Below are 19,584 nucleotides of genomic sequence, written 5' to 3' on the forward strand. Positions count from 1 at the left end.
TGAAAGTCACAAAAATAATTGTTTAAAAAATCAAAGGAATGACGATGTCACTTATTTTGCAATTAAAAATAAGTGACAGACGTAACAAACATAAGCTGACGTGTTGTTCAAACTGACCAATAATACTAAATTATCGAAAATAAATATTCGGTAATTTAGATTTTCACCTATAGACGTCGCTGCACTAGCAGAGCGCATCACCGAGCTCAAAATGCATATTTACAAAAAAAATCAAATTTTTATATAAACTTTCATTTTTATTGATTTGAAAGAATCGAGATTTTATATTAATACGACATTTAATACTCAAATAGTTTTCGACATGAATATTTAATAATATGCAAAGGGTTTTCGACATGAATATTTAATAATATGCAAATTTTTTCGACATGAATATTTAATTTGATGCAGTAAGAACAACTTGAAAATCTATTCCAGATCAGACACTTTTTTGTACTCTAAATTTCATCTCTAAATTCCGTACAATTTATAAAAAATTGTTTATTTTACTATTTATTTTATTAACAATATCTATAGAAGTCTATCTCAGAACTAATTTTAAAGTTATATGAACAAATATTTTTTCAGTGATACTACCATAGTATAAGAAACTGTTTCGTTGTTTGTATATGTAACCATAACACTTTCCAAGAAGCTAATTTTCCGAAGTATAGTAATATAAGCTCATTATTGATTACCCTATTATAGGAATGGATTCGCTTTCTTCTGCCATGCGCAGGAGTGTCGCGAGGTCTCGCATTTGTAGTCGGACAAACATCTGTATACAAACAATGATAAATCATGCACTTTATCACTGGGTTTGTCACCAATATTGACAGACATTGGGAACCAAACAACGCAATAAATTAATTCATTATTGTGAGAGATAGCTGATTAAAGCTTCAAAGTTAGCTGTATTAATGAAAATTATTAATATATTGTTATTTGTATATCGCAGTTTCAAAATTATTGTTGCAACAAGTGTACAAAAAATTTCAAACATCTCCGGTTATCGGTTAGTCACCACAGGATATTTTTACTTAGATATTGATAGTTATAGGTTAAACAAATAACTTTAGAACAAATCACAACAATTAGAGTTTTGTCATTAATTGTATATATTTTAATAAAATTTTATTGTTAATATTATAATAATTTAAATTTTAAAAAGTTATTGAAATAATTAAAATAATTTCTAGTATATTTATAAAATACTTAAGACACCTTTTTATTTTTATTTTCATAATTCTATATAAAATCACGGTAGGACTTCATCTTCTAATAAAATAATTAATGAAATTAAATTTGATGGGTGTTGTATTGTATTTATATATATCGTATATGCAAGCAAAACTTCAAGAATATTTAATTTTTTAATTATCAAAATTACGTTAGATAGATATGTTAAAATTTTTCAATATTGTTCATGTGAAATTATATATATATATATATATATATATATATATATATATATATATATATATATATATATATATCTTCTCAGCAGAGAGATTTTCAGTAATTTTAATTTGAATGAATAATCCTAATAGTTTAGTTTAGTTTTTTTTTTTTTTTTATCAGATTTCATACCGTATATTCCGGTGTACAAGTCGACCTGGCGTATAAGTCGATATTGGAATTTTTTTGAGTTTTTATAGTATACTCGTCGTATAAGTCGACTCGAAAAATTTATTTTTCGTGTTGACCGATAGTGAACTAAAGTGCAATGGCTCCTTTTAAAAGAATGAAATATGATGCGAGTTTTAAGTGCAAAGTGGTTAAATTTGCAAAAGAAAATACTAATTGTTTTGCTGCACGTCAGTTCGGAGTAAACGAAAAACTAGTTCGCGATTGGAGAAAAAATGAAACTTTAATAATGAAAATGCCAAAAAAAAAAAATAAGTGCGCATTACCGAAAGGAATTTGTAAGTGGTCTATTCTGGAAAATAACGTTGCGGATTGGGTTAAGAAAATCGTCAAAATGGACTCATTATAACGAGAAATAATATTCGTTTATTTGCTTTGAAGTGGGGCAAAGCAAATAAAAAGGACAGCGAAAACTTGGAAGCTACAGTGAGTTGGTGTAGCCGGTTTATGGATAGGAGAAATTTAGTGCTTCGATTAAAAACGAAAATCGCACAGAAACTGCCAAAGGATTTGGATGACAAGTTATTAAGTTTTCAAAGATTTATAATTTCTAAAAAAATGCAAAAAAAAATTCTTTATTGTCTCAAATCGGAAATATGGATGAAACTCCAGTTATGTTTGACATGATCGGGAATAGAACAGTAGAATTGAAAGGACGTAAAACTATTTCTATAAAAACAACTGGACATGATAAAAGCCGTTTCACAGTTGTACTTGCTTGTATGGCTAATGGTACTAAATTAAAACCTATGATAATTTTTAAAAGAAAAACAATGCCAAAGATCAAAATTCCAAGAAACGTTTTTGTCCATGAGAATGATTGGATGGACGAAGCAGGAGTTAAGATGTGGATAAAAAAATATTTGGAATACACGACAAGGTGCATTAAAAAAATCCAAACAGTCTTTTAGTGTGGGAAGTGTTCAAATCCCATTTAACGGAGAGCACAAAATCTTTATTAAGAGAGAATAATACCAATATTTTTTTCTGTAAATAAATTTCATGTAAGTTGAAATATTTTTACTTATTTACCCGTTTTGTATATTGCTAATAAAATTAACAGAGTATGATACGTACTAGTTTTTTCTTGGAAAGCAATCAATTTTTGACTCGGTATATAAGTCGACCTAAAAAATTTAGTACTTTTTTTTTCAATGCCGAAAAGTCGACTTATACGCCGGAATATACGGTGTATATATATATATATATATATATATATATATATATATATATATATATATATATATATATATATATATATATATTTTTTTTTTTTTTTTTTTTTTTTTTTCACCTTTTGATTTATGTGTAATCCACTTTCGGCTTTCTTGTTCGAATATATTTTACAAAAGCTCATATAAATGAGAAAATAGAATTCCTGTAATGGATAGCTATCTTGTGCCACCAAAATTATTAACGGAACACACACAAAAAAAAAACATGAAATGTTAATTTACTGTAAATTAATACGGGTGCAGAAGAATGGTATGTCAGTTATTGAAAAAGAAAAGCAAAATTTCCGGAAAGTTTGGTATGCTTCGCTTCGCTGTTTAATAAAGCGAGAAGCGAAAAAGAAAGGACCTAGGAATTTTCGATGTCTAAGTTTAGCATCAAACAAAGGGACGAATATGTACGGCTTTTGATTTTATTAATAACAGCGCATGCGTGTTAATAAAGTTGGATTAATGTGCGTTCTTTTTTGTCAAGTAATAGTAATATATATTTTGTGACAGTTCCATTCAGGAAAAGTTGAAAATTAGCGGTGCTCTAAATGCTTTTCATTTTTTTATTTATTCTATTTTTTAAATAATTCCAAATACCTTTTTTTTTCACTCGCTGAACTTATATTAATCATAAGTAATAACCATGTTTTTTCCCTTTTATAATGACATGTATTAATATTAACAATTAGATTAATTATATTCATTATATCGTTAATGCAACTAGTATCGTTGTAATTGGAGTGATGGTAGAATCGGGGGAAAATTCAAGAGATGAGGATAATAAAATGGCATTAAGAGATCGTAGTAATCTTGTTCCGGTCAGTCAGTCACTTTGAATAAACCAAAAATTAAAAATGTCAATGGTTTAAACGTGAAATAATAATAATAATAATAATAATAATAATAATAATAATAATAATAATAATAATAATAACAACAACAACAATAATTAAATACATATACACATATTAAAAACAAAATCAAACATCAAGTTGGCCAAATAATAATAAAAACAAAAAAAATTGTTTGGTTACATAATATATATATATAAAGCCAAACATGAATATTATTGTAACATCAAGGCTGCGAAATACCAATACCAATAACATTACTGACAGGATGGGTGAAGCACTAGTGCTTTTCATATTCCCCTTTATCTGTAATGAGAGTTGTTTGGGAGTGGGAGATTTGTGAGCAGTTAAGCTCGCCCTCTGAGGGCAGTTGTGTTAGCTATGATCGGTTGAGAGAAGAATAGCCTTTGGTCTTATGTGTTTGTAGTAATCAGTCTCGTTGTAATTGACAGCTTGTACTATTAGTGGGTTTGAATGTGAACTTGACTTCACGAAGAATTTTTCTGCAAGATCACGAAGAAGGGAGGAGATGTACGGAGTGCCGGTTTCTCGGTGAATCTGGGAATTTCTGACGAACCACGGTGCATCCAGGATCATCCTAAGGCATTTATTTTGGATTCTCTGTAATTTTGAAATGTTTGATCTTGAAGTGTGACTCCATGTTGGTGAGGCGTAGGTAATGACTGGACGTATTACCATCCGGTAAAGAAGCAATTTTTTATGTAGGTTCAATTTGCTCTTACGGTTGATCAATGGGTAGAGCTGAGCTATGACTTTGGAATATTTGGAGCCAATGAGATTGATGTGTTTGTTGAAAAGGAGTTTCTTATCCATTAATACCCCAAGATATTTGGTCTCTGATTGCCATGGGATCTTATGACCAGAGAGTAGGATGTCTTCTTTGTTGCAGACCTTTCCTCTTGAAAACAACATGGCTGAGCTTTTGAGGGGGGTTCACTTGAAACCTCCAGTTGGTGAACCAGTTTGCTAGCTCATTGATACTTCCTTGGAGTCTAGTGATTGCTAGGTGAGGGCTGAGCGATCTAGCTAGAATAGCGGTGTCGTCGGCATAAAGAGCCGTAGTAGTTGTTCTTGGATTGAGAGGAATATCTGCCATGTAAGTTGTGAAAAGTATTGGGGCCAGAAGAGAACCTTGAGGTACTCCCGCCAGAATTTTGCGCCTTGAAGAAACAATTCCGTTGAGTTTTACTTGCATGTATCTTTCATTGATATATGAATATATGAGTTTCACTAGTTTAATTGGGATATTGTTTTCAATTAGTTTGAAGATAAGGCCTTGATGCCAGACCTTATCAAAGGCCTTGGCAACATCCAAAAACACAGCAGCAGTGTGAAGGTGCCAGTCAAAACCCTGAGTGATATGTTCTGTTAGTCGGTGAATTTGTTGCACCGTGTTGTGAGCTTTGCGAAACCCAAATTGCTCATTTGAGATTATTTTCTGTTGGTCCACTGCTGATTGTAGTCTTGATAGGATGACCTTTTCTATTACTTTGCCAAGACAGGAAAGAAGACTGATGCGCCTGTAGCTTTGGGGAAGTTGTGGGTTATTGCCAGGCTTTTTCAGAAGTATAATGTCCGCGATTTTCCAATCTGTGGGAAAGTACTGGAATCTTAAAATGGAATTGGTAATATTAACTAGATGAATTATGGCTTTCTGTGGGAGTAGCTTTATTATTCTATTGGTAATGCCGTCAGGGCCGGGGGCGTTTTATTCTTCAGATGGGAAATGATATTTATTATTTCTGTTGGTGATGTGGGGGTAATGGTTTCTGAATCATCCTTAGGCTTACTTAGTGCATTTCTAACTCTACGATGAACTTTGTGAATAAGATTGACATTTAAATTTGCATAAGATGGGCTGCATTGATTTTCCAGATTGTCAATTAGGGCTTCTACTTTTTCTTCATCTGTGTGTGCAATTCCAGGATTGGTCTTTAAAGGGGGAAGTGGTTGTCTTTTGGTACGAAGAGATTTTACAAACTTCCACATGGAGTTATCTTCTGGGTTGATTTCTTTGAGTTTGGTTTCCCATTTGGAGTTCCTGTGGATCTGGAGGGCTTCTCGAACCTGTCACTTCAAGGTGTTTAAGGTTGCTTTGTCCTGCGGGGCTCTAGTATTGTGATATCGCTTTCTGGCCTTATTTTTGGCCCTGATCAGGTCTATTATCTCTTCTATTATCTATTTCTTCTTTTTTACGAATGACAGGGGGCGGACCGATGTGGACTGGGAGATCCTTAGAGAGCTTGTCCCATGGTATGAAAGAATGATGGGGGAGAGAGCTGATCTTGAAGTCCTAACCTGAGTAGGATGGGATTATGATCTGAGTTAAGCTCTTCTACTGTCTCCAGCTGGTATTGATATTTGATGTTTCTGAGGATAACTATGTCTAATACATCAGAACTTCCTGATGGGCTGTAGTGGGTGGGCTCAGTGGGTCCAGTTACTAAAGGCTGCGAAAAAAACGCAGGAGGATATTAAAGTTAAATTAATGGAGAAAATCAAAATGGTGTGTTATGATATTATTGGATTCTTTTAAAATAAAAAGGAATTTTCAAATTCTTTCATTTTATCAAAATGTATATTATACTTGACGATAAATTATATTTTTATTTAATCCTCCTTGCAAAAGCAAAATTTGCATCGGAAGTATTAATGATTAAAGTATCATTCATAACAAACATAATTTCATTGGCTGCATCATCTAATGCTTTAGTGACGTCTAGCATTACACATTTTCGGTTTGTGGAAACCACATTCTTTTTTTTAATGGATCTCAACTATCGATTTCTTCCATCATTTCAATTACAATCATTGACTCGGCCTCGAGAGCATTCAAAAAATTAATTTGCCTTGTACAATTCCCAAGAAATAAATCAGTTCATCAAAGACACCAAATATAACAGTTCTGAAAACAAAATAGAAGCAAACAAATGACATAATGGCAGAATTATATTAAAATGAAGGTATTAGGAAATAACTTGACATTGTTAGCATTCATTGGTAAACAAAGTTGATCTCAGGTGTTAGGAGCACTTAGAATGGCAGAGGAAAGGTTAACAAGACCCGTGTGTGATGCCAGAGACCCAGAGGAAGGCCAAGATCCAGGTACATTAATGCAAGGTAGATTTAATCGTTTATTACTCTCATAATATCCTGTACCCTTGAAAGCACACATCAGGAATTTGATGATGATGAAATCTTCATAGCCATGAATCACTTACATCAGTTTGGCGCTCTGAGAGTTCTCTAAAAATACTTTACTAAGTACAGAAGAGAGACAGAGAGGGTGAATAGATTGAATAACTCCATTTCTTAGCAAAATTTATTCCTCTTTCTGTTATAGAGACGTTCAACTTGTTCTGCTTGCATTTTCTATGGATATGCCCATGGTTACTGCATCGGCAATTTCGGCCTCCTCGTCTCTCTCTCTCTCTCTCCCCTGTGTTAAAACACGTGTCATAAAAAATCTATTTTCTTCCAAGCCGTACTGAATAAATTCGGCCATGCTACTGCCAAGCATGGCGCTCCAGACATAACGCAGTACTTGCAGGATGAAATATCTTGTTTTTATCATTTGATATATACTTCCAAAGTTTTTCTCGTATTCATGGTTCAGTCGATATCGACGTGATAACATTGAACTACGAAGGCTCTATCTAGATGTATAAAAATATGTTCGGTGATGCACTGAATGCAAACGTTTGAATCGGAAGACAAAATAATAATTTTACTCTTGAGAGACACTTATGACATTATAATTAGGAATTATAGACACGTTAACACAAGAATATTTTAATAGCAACTACTGTCTCCCAAGTAACAAGTGGTTGCTATATTTTTACCTGATATCTTCAAAGTACTCAACAAACGCTGGCGCAAGTTGTTGACGAAAGAACATTTCATCATCGAGTCCATCAGCAACCAGATCATCGCTGTGCTGTCTGAAATTAATATCACACGCGTTTTATTTAGGTCAATAGATCGTGTAACAGTCCTTGCATTTTTCCACTTCTGTAATTATAATACCGGATGCATTGCTAGCATAATGAAAGTAATTAATATAATTATCAACTCGTATCGTTAGAGATAAAAACATGTTTACTCGAAGTTATACAATGCATTGAGTGAAAGTGGAAAGGAACACAATAAAACTGCTTTGGAAGAAGATTCTACTGCTCTGGAAACTAAACATGACATTTCCAAAGGTCGCACACGTGCTAGTAGCTAGAAGGGTTAAATATCATCCTGGAAAAGATACCGTTTTTGTGCGCATGTCAAAAGATTAATAAATAACAAGTAATACGAACTAGAAAGGTTTTGAGGTTGCGTTTTCTCCAAGCACTCATTTCTTTTTTCGTTCTCTGAAACATAAACTTGACTTAAAAACATTTTTTGTTTTTCAGTCAAGTTTATTTGGTCGTTCTTTTTTTTTTTTTTTTTTTGTTCGCGCATGCGTAACTGTGTGGCTGTATCGTGCCACGTCCGTTCAAACAGTACACAAGTTAATAGAAATTGGGTAATATGTATATTTCAAACCCGTTATCACCTTAAATTGGCCAATGTTCTCTACTCGAATGACGAAATAATAATAATATTTAACACTTTATTATGTCTCGAATAAATTACATACATATAAAGTAAAATTTACGCAATAATACTACATTTTCTTTCATTAAAATGAAACTGATATACAAAAATACTGAACAATTCATTCGAATTTATTGTAACAAGGGGTGGGGGGGGGGCTAATGACCTCGGTTGTAATATTTAATAAAGCATACATACTGCTGAGAAAATATGCAATTGATTTTAGGTAATAACCATCAAAATATCAGTGTACACTTTTCAGAAATAGTTACTTGGAATAAGAAAAAAAGTCTCATTCGATCAAATAGATGTGAAGTAATGTATGACGTCATGCGTGAAAGTTTCTTTTATCGATGAGACGCATATCACCGTTTCCAGAGAATTCCGTGTATATTTCACATGAAAATATTCTTTTGAAGTGAATCTCACCCATCAAAGGTTGTAAATTTCAGTGAAAGTTTATAAAGGAGTTTTTTTTTACTATAAAGGAATCTTAATTATAATTTTTTTAAAAAATTATAAAGGAGTCTTTATAATTTTTTCACAATTTCAGTGAAATTTCATAAAGGAGTTTTTTTAAATCATAAAGGAGTCTTAATTATAATTGTTTTTAATTATAAAGGAGTCTTAATTATAATTTTTTTAAAAATTATAAAGGAGTCTATAATTTTTCACAATTTCAGTGAAATTTTATAAAGGAGTTTTTTTTTTAATTAGAAAAGAGTCTTAATTATATTTTTTTTAAATTATAAAGTAGTCTTAATTATAATTTTTTTCAAAAATTATAAAGGAGTCTATAATTTTTTCACAATTTCAGTGAAATTTTATAAAGGAGTTTTTTTTTTTTATCATAAAGGAGTCTTAATTATAATTTTTTTTTTAATTATAAAGGAGTCTTAATTATAAATTTTTTAAAAAATTATAAAGGAGTCTTTATAATTTTTCACAATTTCAGTGAAAAATTGTAAAGGTTATTATTCGGCTCCCAGACGGGATTCAAAAACCCTGGTCTTTTTACATAAAGGAAATCGTCGGTACCAACTGACTTGCGGAGACAACCGGGAATGTAAAAAAAAAACAAATCATTAAATAAAAGAGTGGAGGAAGAAAGAAACACAATGTTGCATGAACAGCTTTATTGGAGAATTTTACGGATGAACACACGGTGTTATTAATAAATCGAAAACTATACTATTCGTTTCTATTGCATACTAAACTTTGACCTCGTAAACTCCGAAGTCTTTCGCTTCTCTTCTTATTAAGCAGCATACAGGAGCGTACCAAACTTTGTGGAAATATTTCTTTTCTTTTTTTTTTTTTAATAACTGGCATAACATTATTCTGTAGCTTGCATTAAATTAAACTAAATTAACTTTTCTTCTTTTTTTACGCTTTATTCGCAATTTTGGTAACGCAGGATATTTCTTTTCTTATATGAAAAAAATTTAGTCAAATTAAAAAATTAAAATTAGATTACGTAAACTAAAGGATAAAAAATATTAGAAGTATGCGCAAAACACATGGTCCTAATTCTCTTTTTGTTGCCTATTTAATAAATAAACGCAATAAAGAATACGGTAATAAAACGATATAGCTCGAACATAAAACCATTCTAGATTATTAAGTATTATGAAAATATATTACTTGGAATAGAGTAGAATTAATATATTTCATACGAAGGCGATACTGAGTAAAAATAGTAATTGTAACAGTATAACTCAATGTTTCCATAGCAACATGAAATTCTGCTTTAGTGACAAGTAGTTCCGCTTGTATTTCAGCATTCGAGTCCAGATTATTCCCAAAAATTTCATTTGGAATTAGAAAAAAAAAAAAAAAAAAGACTACCGATGGAGTGTTTTTAGAGCCTCTTGGATTTGATGTACTGACGTATCGAAGACTGTTCTCAAGGCTCACTGGTGGTCCAATTAGGTGAAAATCTCTAATAAGTCATCCATCAGTGTATATGGTAACTCGTTTTCCTGGATGGTTTAGCAAGTAATTTTATCGTTGATGGCAGACCACATGCAACTAACATTTATCAGCAGGGGTGATATCAGCATGCCTCTGCCAACATCTCAAAATCAGACCCACCTTATCACTCATATTTCCTCAAACCATGCCGTCCTTCCAGAATGATATGATTTACAGAAAACTGCACTTTTACGGACATCTCCCATTTTACGACGATATCTAGGCCTTTGGATAAGGCCCGAACTAGACTTATTTGCCAGTCAAAGATTTCGTTATTTTATTTCATGTTTCTCTTCCGCTGTGAACTCTATCACTTGAAGACAATAATAATAATAATAACTATGGTTTTATGTTCGAGATGCAATTTTGCCCTTTTTTTATTATTATTATTTTTCGCCCTCCAAACTTGTTGTTCCCAGGCTTGGCCTTAGTTATTCGTGGGGAACGACAGGCCTTTCCATAGTTGCAATGTAAACAACATAAAATTGTCCAGAATGTCAACATAACGTTGGGTATTCATTTTTTTCCGGTAATGCAGAAAGGTGGGGGGTGCTAGCTCAAATCATGAGAAAGTCCACGCGCCATCAAATTTATCACATTGGATAACATATTTCATAAAACAACGTTCTCCCAGCAATTGTTATGACCAAGAATACCAACTGACCACTCTCACAATTGCCACTGTGAGATGTAAAGAGACTTCCACCGAAGTGCCTATATATCTCTGTAATTAATTTCCGGGTTAACACGGATGGTTCATTGAAAAATAACAGATTTTTATTAAATTGTAAAACTATAATTTCCGCATAACGAAGCTAAAATAAAATAAAATAAACTATTTTCCAATGTTCTTATTAAGAACTGGGCGATGGACTGAGTCCTTGACTCTTTATCCCGTCATCTGAATGAAGTAAATCTGTGTGTATGGAGTGTTATTGAGCTAAAAAGCTCTAGTCATGGCTGGGTAACGGCAATAGCCGAGCCTCAGTTAAAACTTCATTGGCTACAGCATTGCCATTTGTTATTTGTTACCCTGGAAGTCCTAAAAAGGACTTTTTTCCTATTCAACCGAATCTGTTATTTTCCAACGTCCTTATAAGGACTGGCTTAAAGGGGCGAAGCAAGAATGCTTTTCATCTTCCCCGTTATCTGTAGAGGACAGTGTAGGGATAAGGTGTTATTGAGCTATTAAAGCTCCATTAAAAATCATGGCAGGAGGGTAACAGCAATAGCGGAGCCTCAGTTAGAACTTCATTGGCTACAGCATTACCATCCGTTACCCTCCAAGGGTATTGGATTAAATGAATCAATCACCGCATCTCACGGTCGATTGATTCCTATTTTCCAACGTTACTCCAAAGTGCAAATATATTTAACGTTTATTGATTTATTTTTAAGGTGTCTCTAATAGAGAGTATATATTTAATTTAATTTTTTCTGTTTAATTTTAAAGTGAGAACTATAAAATATTATTTTAAAAAATAAATAGTATACTTTTAGTTTTTTTTTTAATTATACTGTATTTTATTATAATTATACGAAAGAAAACTAAACCGCATGCATAATTATAAAACCGAAGTAACATGACGTCATAAATAGTACAATTAAGTTTTTCCTATTCTTATCTTCTAACCGGCTTGATGTTTCGTAATAGGAATTCTCTGTTTACTACTTCGATGAGACCCACGTGGGAATTATTCTGCTAAACATTTAACCTTCCTCCAACACAGGAAGTTCTCATCGCCAACATCCAATTCACCTTCCGTATGAGTCACATACGTGTCACTGTACATGCGAACCAAGTCCACTTTTCCTGAACGTCCACTAGCGTGGTTTAAACTCGTTCGTGTTATAATTTCCTACGAAGGATGCTTGGTGCATGGCCAAGAAGAGGAACGCAGTATACTCGATTGTTATTGGTTAAGAACTCCATCAAGTTTTATGACAATATTTATGTCTTGAATGTTCGCCAGTGTTGCTAACGTACCTCGCATTTGATAGCGTTCAGTTGAGCATTACCTAAGTCGTTCCAGAAAGGAAAGCAGGAGATTATGTAGGAAGGAAAGATAAAAACATTAAGCTACTAACTTCCACGTTCTACAACCTTTATGCGTTTAACGTGTGGGTAATTAAACTCTGTAGATTATAGAAGTAGCACAGATGAGAGTCTGAAGGGTGTCGTAAAGAAACTTTACAATACTTTTAGCATCCTTAGTCTGTAAGGAAAAATTACATGGTTGACAATATTACTTATCAGTTACACTATAATAGTATTCTTAGTTATAAGAATATTTTCGTTATATATGTTACGTGGCCATTAAAACTGAATATCACTTTAGCACTAGGAATTTCGCTGAATACATTTAAACTATTTATTTATACTGTATTCGAGGAAATAAGAGTTGGCGTAATTGGTTTAGTTTTACAAGGATGCCATCTAGTATCTTCTACTATTAAAAATCCACAAAAACATTAGTATAAATCACCCTAAAATGTACTATTCGCAATGATATTTGTAAATCAAATTAGTTAACACGATTAGGCTTAGCGCGTGAGTAACATTTACTTTGTTTGTTGGTTTGCAACGGATGCCATATCTTGCTTGGTGTGTTACCATGGCAACAATAGGTTACGTTATGAAGTATACAATAGGCGAGTGGTACCTCATTGGTTAGATACTCGCCACTATTTCCAAATATTCCCAGTTAAAATTCACAGAAATATGCGTACCGAGTCTCTACTTTTATACTGTCGACAGTATAAAAGTTACTGGAGAAATTGAAATAGAAAACATGCATAGAAACCTCTGTGATTTTAATTCTTTGAAAATGAAAAAGAAGATAAGAGAAAACCTATGATACTTGAGCTGGCCATGAGAACGAAAACTCTAGATGGATACAGATTTCAGATTTACGTGGAATGGACGAATTAACTGGAACAATAGTTAATCTTGAATCGATATTTTAGTACTGATTTTTGAAGGCACATCACTCTGTTATAGGGCCCTTAGGCAAACTGTTTTTTTTAATAGAAAAAGGTAATTAATTTTTTTAATTTAAATTAAAAAAAAACTTGACATTTATTTATTTTTTAAAACAACATAACATAAACGAAATGATAATTTTATTTTAAGTAAAGAATTTTCCATGTTCGCCAGCACACACACACAGAGAGAGAGAGAGAGAGAGAGAGAGAGAGAGAGAGAGAGAGAGAGAGAGAGAGAGAACATGTATTGAAACTTTGACATTTTCAAATCTATCGTACTGGATAATTATTAAAATATTTTTCTTTTTTAAATATAATAATCTGATGAATTTTTTAAGTTTCATTAATTAAGAAATAATTATTTATTGTTATATATTATTATTATTATTATTATTATTATTATTATTATTATTATTATTATTATTATTATTATTATTATTATTATTATTATTATTATTATTATACAATTAATCCTTATAAGTAAATGCGGAAATTTGTATGTATAATCATTCTTTCCCTTTCTCAAACTTAAAAAAAAAAATAATAAAATAAAAAATTATACAAAATATTCTGTATAATCTTCATTGTTAATATTAGAAGAACATGTGTTGTAAATACATAATATAAAGGCGAAAAAAAATATAAAAAATTTTAATTGAAATTCAATGTAGGAATTGCAGCACTTAGTGCTGTACTCTGTAAAATTATAAGATGCAATGTCACACAAGAGGTTTATTGTATGTATAAATATTTTAGCAATCAATAAAAAATATTAATAATAATAAAAAATTATTATTATTATTATTATTTAAAAATATTATTAACATGCAAGTATCTGTTATTCACACTTGTGTTCATGTAATGTATTATAAATATTATGTATACGTGTATATATAATAATTATTATATCTATGTATGTAATTTATCTGAGACATAAAAAATTATTATTATTATTATTATTTATTATTATTAAGAGGGCGCTTTAGCAGCAAGCAGTCGCAAGCACGCTATTTCGATGCTCCCATATTTTAAGTTGCAAAGTAGATCTTTTCTTGTGAATTAAAATTTAAAGTACATCAGTGAACTCCGTTCTTCAAGACGAACATATAGATGTAAAAACTGCAAGTATATGTTAAGTAATAAGTAAAATATAATTATTCAAAGTTCGAAGTATACGTTGGTCAACAACGCGAGAAGAGAACAAAGGAGGACGCCATATTAGAAAATACAGCAAGATCGTCAAACAAGAAGTATGAAGTGCTACAAATGCCAAGAAGACCTAACGGGGGAAGAAAACCACGTAACATGCAGGAACTGCCAAAGAAACATGCATTTTTTATGTTCAGGATTGTCCGAGACTACCTGGCAGCGAAAATCAAACAAGAATCGTGACGAGTGGAAGTGTCCCCATTGCAGAGATAACAAAGGAACGTCGCCTTCGACCGCAGGCGGAAAACAGCCAACGCAGAAAACAACCGCAGGCAGTAAACAGCTATCAACAACAGAGGGAATTAAAAACAAAGAAAACAACAACGGAAACCCAGGTGAGCCATCTTTAAATGCATTACTTGAAAATAGATTACAAAACCTAAAAGACTGTTTAATCGATTTTGTTGGAGAACTATTTAAAAAACATACCGCACAAATTACAGAAAAATTTAACCAATACGAGGCATTTATTAAATTTAATAATAACTCGATAGAAGATATGTTACAGACCGTTAGAGAAATTAAAAACTGCGTCAAAGAGCTAACTGAAAGGCAGCATAATTTAATTAAAGAGACAACGGACCTACGGCAAGAACTAAACTCTCTAAAGCAACAGTACGAGCTCTCAAACCAACAGCAGCACAAAAATGACCTCCTCATAAATGGTCTCCCAGAAATAGCTACGGAACCTCTAAGAGACACTGTAATACAACTAAGCCAAAAAATCGGCTCCCCCGTAGAACCAAGAGACATCCAGTCAGTGCATCGGTTACCACAAAAAAGGAAAAGAGAAAATAATACCCGTCCTTCTCCCGTCGTAGTGCGACTTACCAACAGCCTAACAAAAACTACACTTATAAAAGCTAGCAGGATCAAAAATCCAGTAGTAAAGGATCTGAAAGGAGACCACGACAACACCCCAATATATTTGTCTGAATACCTTACTCCACACTATCAGAAAATATTCTACCAAGCAAGGAAAGTAAAAACAGAAAACAATTACCAGTTTATATGGATAAGAGACAGCAAAATATTCCTTAGAAAGACACAAGACTCAAAACCAATCGAAATAAAATCCGTAGATGACCTCAACAGGCTGTCACATTGAAAGGAATATTGACAACTCGTAAAGAAGGACCAGCACCACAACCAACATGAATGCACACCACCAAGCAGACGTAATCACCCCGGAACATGATAATTGCCACATTCTGAAATCAATATCAGAATGGAAACAACTGACAATCCCCAAAAAAGGACTATGTATTCTCCACATCAACATCAGAAGCATTCAGAAATACTGGCTGACCCTGCAAGCTTATATGAAGGAAGATATAGACGAAATAGACATTTTAATACTGACTGAAGTATCTACGACAAATGAAGAGGCATCCTCCTACCAAATGCCACACTTCCAACAACACAAACACTGCAGACAAACAAAACGAGGCGGTGGTATAATAATATTTACCAAACATAAACTAGAAGTAACAGAAATAAACTATAAATTAGAATACGCAGAAAACATATGCATCGAAATTAAAAACATCAAACAAGAAAACTCCCTGATATTAAACGCAATATACAGACCACCCAACTTAAGCACCACAAAATTCCTAGAAGAACTAAACAGATGGCTTTCAGCCACGAAAGTAGGCACCTCAAAATACTTGATAATAATAGGAGACATTAATATAAACATTAGGAACATAAATAACAACACAGAACAATACCTAGACCTATTATCGGCATATAACGTAATCCATACAGTCATATACACGAGAAGAGATAATCGGAAACACAACAACCTCAACCTGCATTGATCATATAAATATAAGGGCCCCTCCAAACAGCCACACAGCAGCCGTCATAACATGCAAACTAGCAGACCATTATTTCACAGCATTGCAGTTACACACTGAACCAGAACCAATAAAAATCACTGAGACTACAAAACAGTATCATAGCATTGTAAACGAAGCAATAGTGAACGATGAAATCAGAAAAACAGACTGGATGCAGATAGCATCTTTAGACTCTGCTGAAGCTGTATATAATAATCTTAAACTTGCATTTAACAAAATATACAACAAAGCATTAACAAAAATAAAAATACGCCCCCAAACGAAACAAAATCCATGGATAACAGACAACATACTAACAGACATACAAAGAAAAGATGCCTTATGGAAACAACTTAAGAAGTCACCGAACAATATCGCTTTAAAAGCTGAATACAAAAGAAAACGGAATCTCCTAACAACCCAGATTCGAACGGCAAAAAGAAACTATTACAGCAACAAATTAACAACAGCACAGAATGACATAAAGGAAACCTGGCACCTGATTAATGAAATGCTGGACAATATACACAGAACCACTGCCACAGAAACAATAAAACAAAGCTTTGCCTGCGACCCCAAATCCCTTAAACAGCTGGCAAACAACTTTAATCAGCACTTCGTGAACTCTGTCCAAAAGCTACAAGAAACAACCTTTCCTCACACATACGAACATTCTCCACTAGGTCCACGAGCAACCCAGTCGATGTGGTTCTCCACAGTAACAAAGGAAGAACTATCACTGTCAATTCAACAAATTAATCCTAACAAAGGACCAAAAGACATCAAGAAACACTCATCCGACCTACTTCCAGTTATACAAAAACTGTTAAATAAAATCTTCGAAACGGGACACATACCTGAAACACTGAAGACTGCACTAATCACACCCATACACAAACAGGGAAAAAGGAACATAATAAGTAATTACAGACCTATCACCACGCTGCCTGTAATCAACCAAATCATGGAGCGCATCGTACATCAGAAACTCTCCACATACGTTGAAAAATTTCAAATCATACCCAAAACACAATATGGCTTTCAAAAAAATAAAGGAACAGCAACACTCCTGGAAGACTTCACAGATCTAATAAACGCTGCATTGGATAAAAACAGAATAACATTAGTGGTATTCATTGACCTAACAAAAGCATTTGACACACTAACACATAAAACCTTGTTAACGAAACTTACCCATATTGGAATTGGAGGTCGTCTACTCCAGTGGTTTAAAGCATACACGAAAAACAGAAAGCACATCACACATATAGGATCAGCACACAGCAAAGAGGTACATGTAACCTGTGGAGTACCGCAAGGAGCTGTCCTATCTCCCATTCTATTTAACATATACACACACGACATAAGCCAACTCCCCCTAAAAAGTAAAATCTTCCAGTATGCAGACGACACTGCCATAGTATCCATTCACAACACTGCAAAAATCGCTTACAAAAATATGCAACACGACATCAATCAAATCACTAACTGGTTAACCGAAAACGGCATATATATAAACCCTGGAAAAACAAAGCTAATGATATTCAAAAACCCCCATACCCTGCCCATAGAAACTAAATATCTCACTATCAAACATTCATCCTCCTATACACAAAGTGCAGAACCTAAAATCACAACCATCACACAGGTGAAAACAACACGCTACCTTGGACTTCACTTCGATGCAGACCAAAGTTGGAATAGCCATACAAACTACCTACATACCAAACTTAGGATAATAGCAAGCAAACTATACAGATTAAAAGACATTGCCCCAACCCACATAAAAATACTAATCTATAAAGCATTATGTGAAAACATTTTAAGATATGCAATTACATCATACGCATTCTGCGCAGACTACAGACTTAACAGGCTACAATGGTTGCAAGATAAAATGATAAAACTGATATTCTGGGAACAACCCACTCTTATGCAGGAAGCACGGACAAAACACAAAATATTTAAGGTGAAACACTTACGCCACTACACAGTCATGTTAAAACACTACTACAGCCTAACATATAGTTAACCAGAACAACATATCAAATAACAAGACCACAGTCAACAAACTACATAACATATAAGTACAACAATCACAACGGCAAAGCCACCCGAAACTTCTACGTACCTGACATGATAAACAAACTGCCGTTCGACAACAGAAACCTATGAACATACAGAGAGCTGAAACAGGCACTATGTAAATATTATAGCGAGAATGAAAATTAGAGCAATTCCTGTTTCTCTCTCCCCCACCACACATACACACACACACAAACCATGACAACCCCCCCTCTCAAAAAACTACCACTACAAGAACACAAAGAAACAAACACACCATGTCTAAATCCAACCCTATTTGCACAAAAAAAAAAAAAAAGTTAAACTGTAATAGCAGTCGAAGTCTTTCAAGCACGTACTAACAAACAGTAAAATCAACACCTGGCTTGTGACCAGTATAGGAACACAACCATGAAACCACCACCCTCTGTCATCTATTATCTTCCTCAGATAAGCTCTGCTAAGCTTCGAGGAAGAAAATTACTAACTTGCAAGTATCTGTTATACACACTTGTAATGCGTTATAAATATTATATACATATAATTACTACAGCAACTATGTATGCAATTCATCTGAGACATAAAAAAAAAAAACTCTGTATAATCCTTATTGTAAATACTGCAAATATTATTATTGTATGTAACTTATACTGAGACATAATAAAAAAAAAAAAAAATTATTATTATTATTATTGGTGATAAACAAACATAATATATCATGTCAGTAAACAATACCCTTTAAAAATAAAGCATATAACAAAAGAAAAAAAAAAGTGTTTGATTTTAAAACTCTTTCTGCTTTTAATGGGGTCCCCATGTAATCATGACGATGCCTCGCACTTCCATTACTGCATGAAATTATTTGTTCGTTAGTTTTTTACTGGCATTCAGTATGTTTTTCGTACTGCAGCGCAATTCGTCTTTCTATGATAAGCGATAAAATCTGCAATAAACAAGTCGAATGATTTTTGAATTGCTCAATTGGGTACATAATTTCCTGTGAAAAGCAAGATGTTTCTCACTAATCTCCGTGTAATATATTCGTGTACACTTTCACATTTTTTCACCACAGTTAAATGGACAATATCACAGAAAAAAGCATTTACTTGTTCGGCCATCCATGTAGGCAATTAATTTTATATTTACTCTTTTATAGATGACTTGAACTTATCTTTAGTT

The 19,584-nt window shown here is 33.0% G+C and overlaps 1 long non-coding RNA gene across 2 annotated transcripts in view; it reads right to left on the reverse strand.

The window, feature by feature from the left end:
* Nucleotides 1–241: 241 nt before the first annotated feature.
* Nucleotides 242–19,584, reverse strand: part of LOC150103514 (uncharacterized) — a 49,116-nt gene continuing 29,773 nt past the window's right edge. The window contains exons 3-4 of one of the 2 annotated variants that reach the window (XR_016548849.1): nucleotides 7,585–7,683; nucleotides 242–778 (exon numbers count right to left, since the gene is read on the reverse strand). This is a non-coding gene — a long non-coding RNA (uncharacterized LOC150103514). Of the gene's footprint in view, nucleotides 779–3,093; nucleotides 3,701–7,584; nucleotides 7,684–19,584 lie in introns of those variants that run through there. The other variant, XR_016548848.1, reaches the window with a different exon arrangement.

This window comes from Typopeltis vanoorti, chromosome 9 (assembly GCF_054136105.1).
Source record: "Typopeltis vanoorti isolate ZY-2024b chromosome 9, IOZ_Tvanoo_1.0, whole genome shotgun sequence".
Taxonomy (NCBI): domain Eukaryota; kingdom Metazoa; phylum Arthropoda; class Arachnida; order Uropygi; family Thelyphonidae; genus Typopeltis; species Typopeltis vanoorti.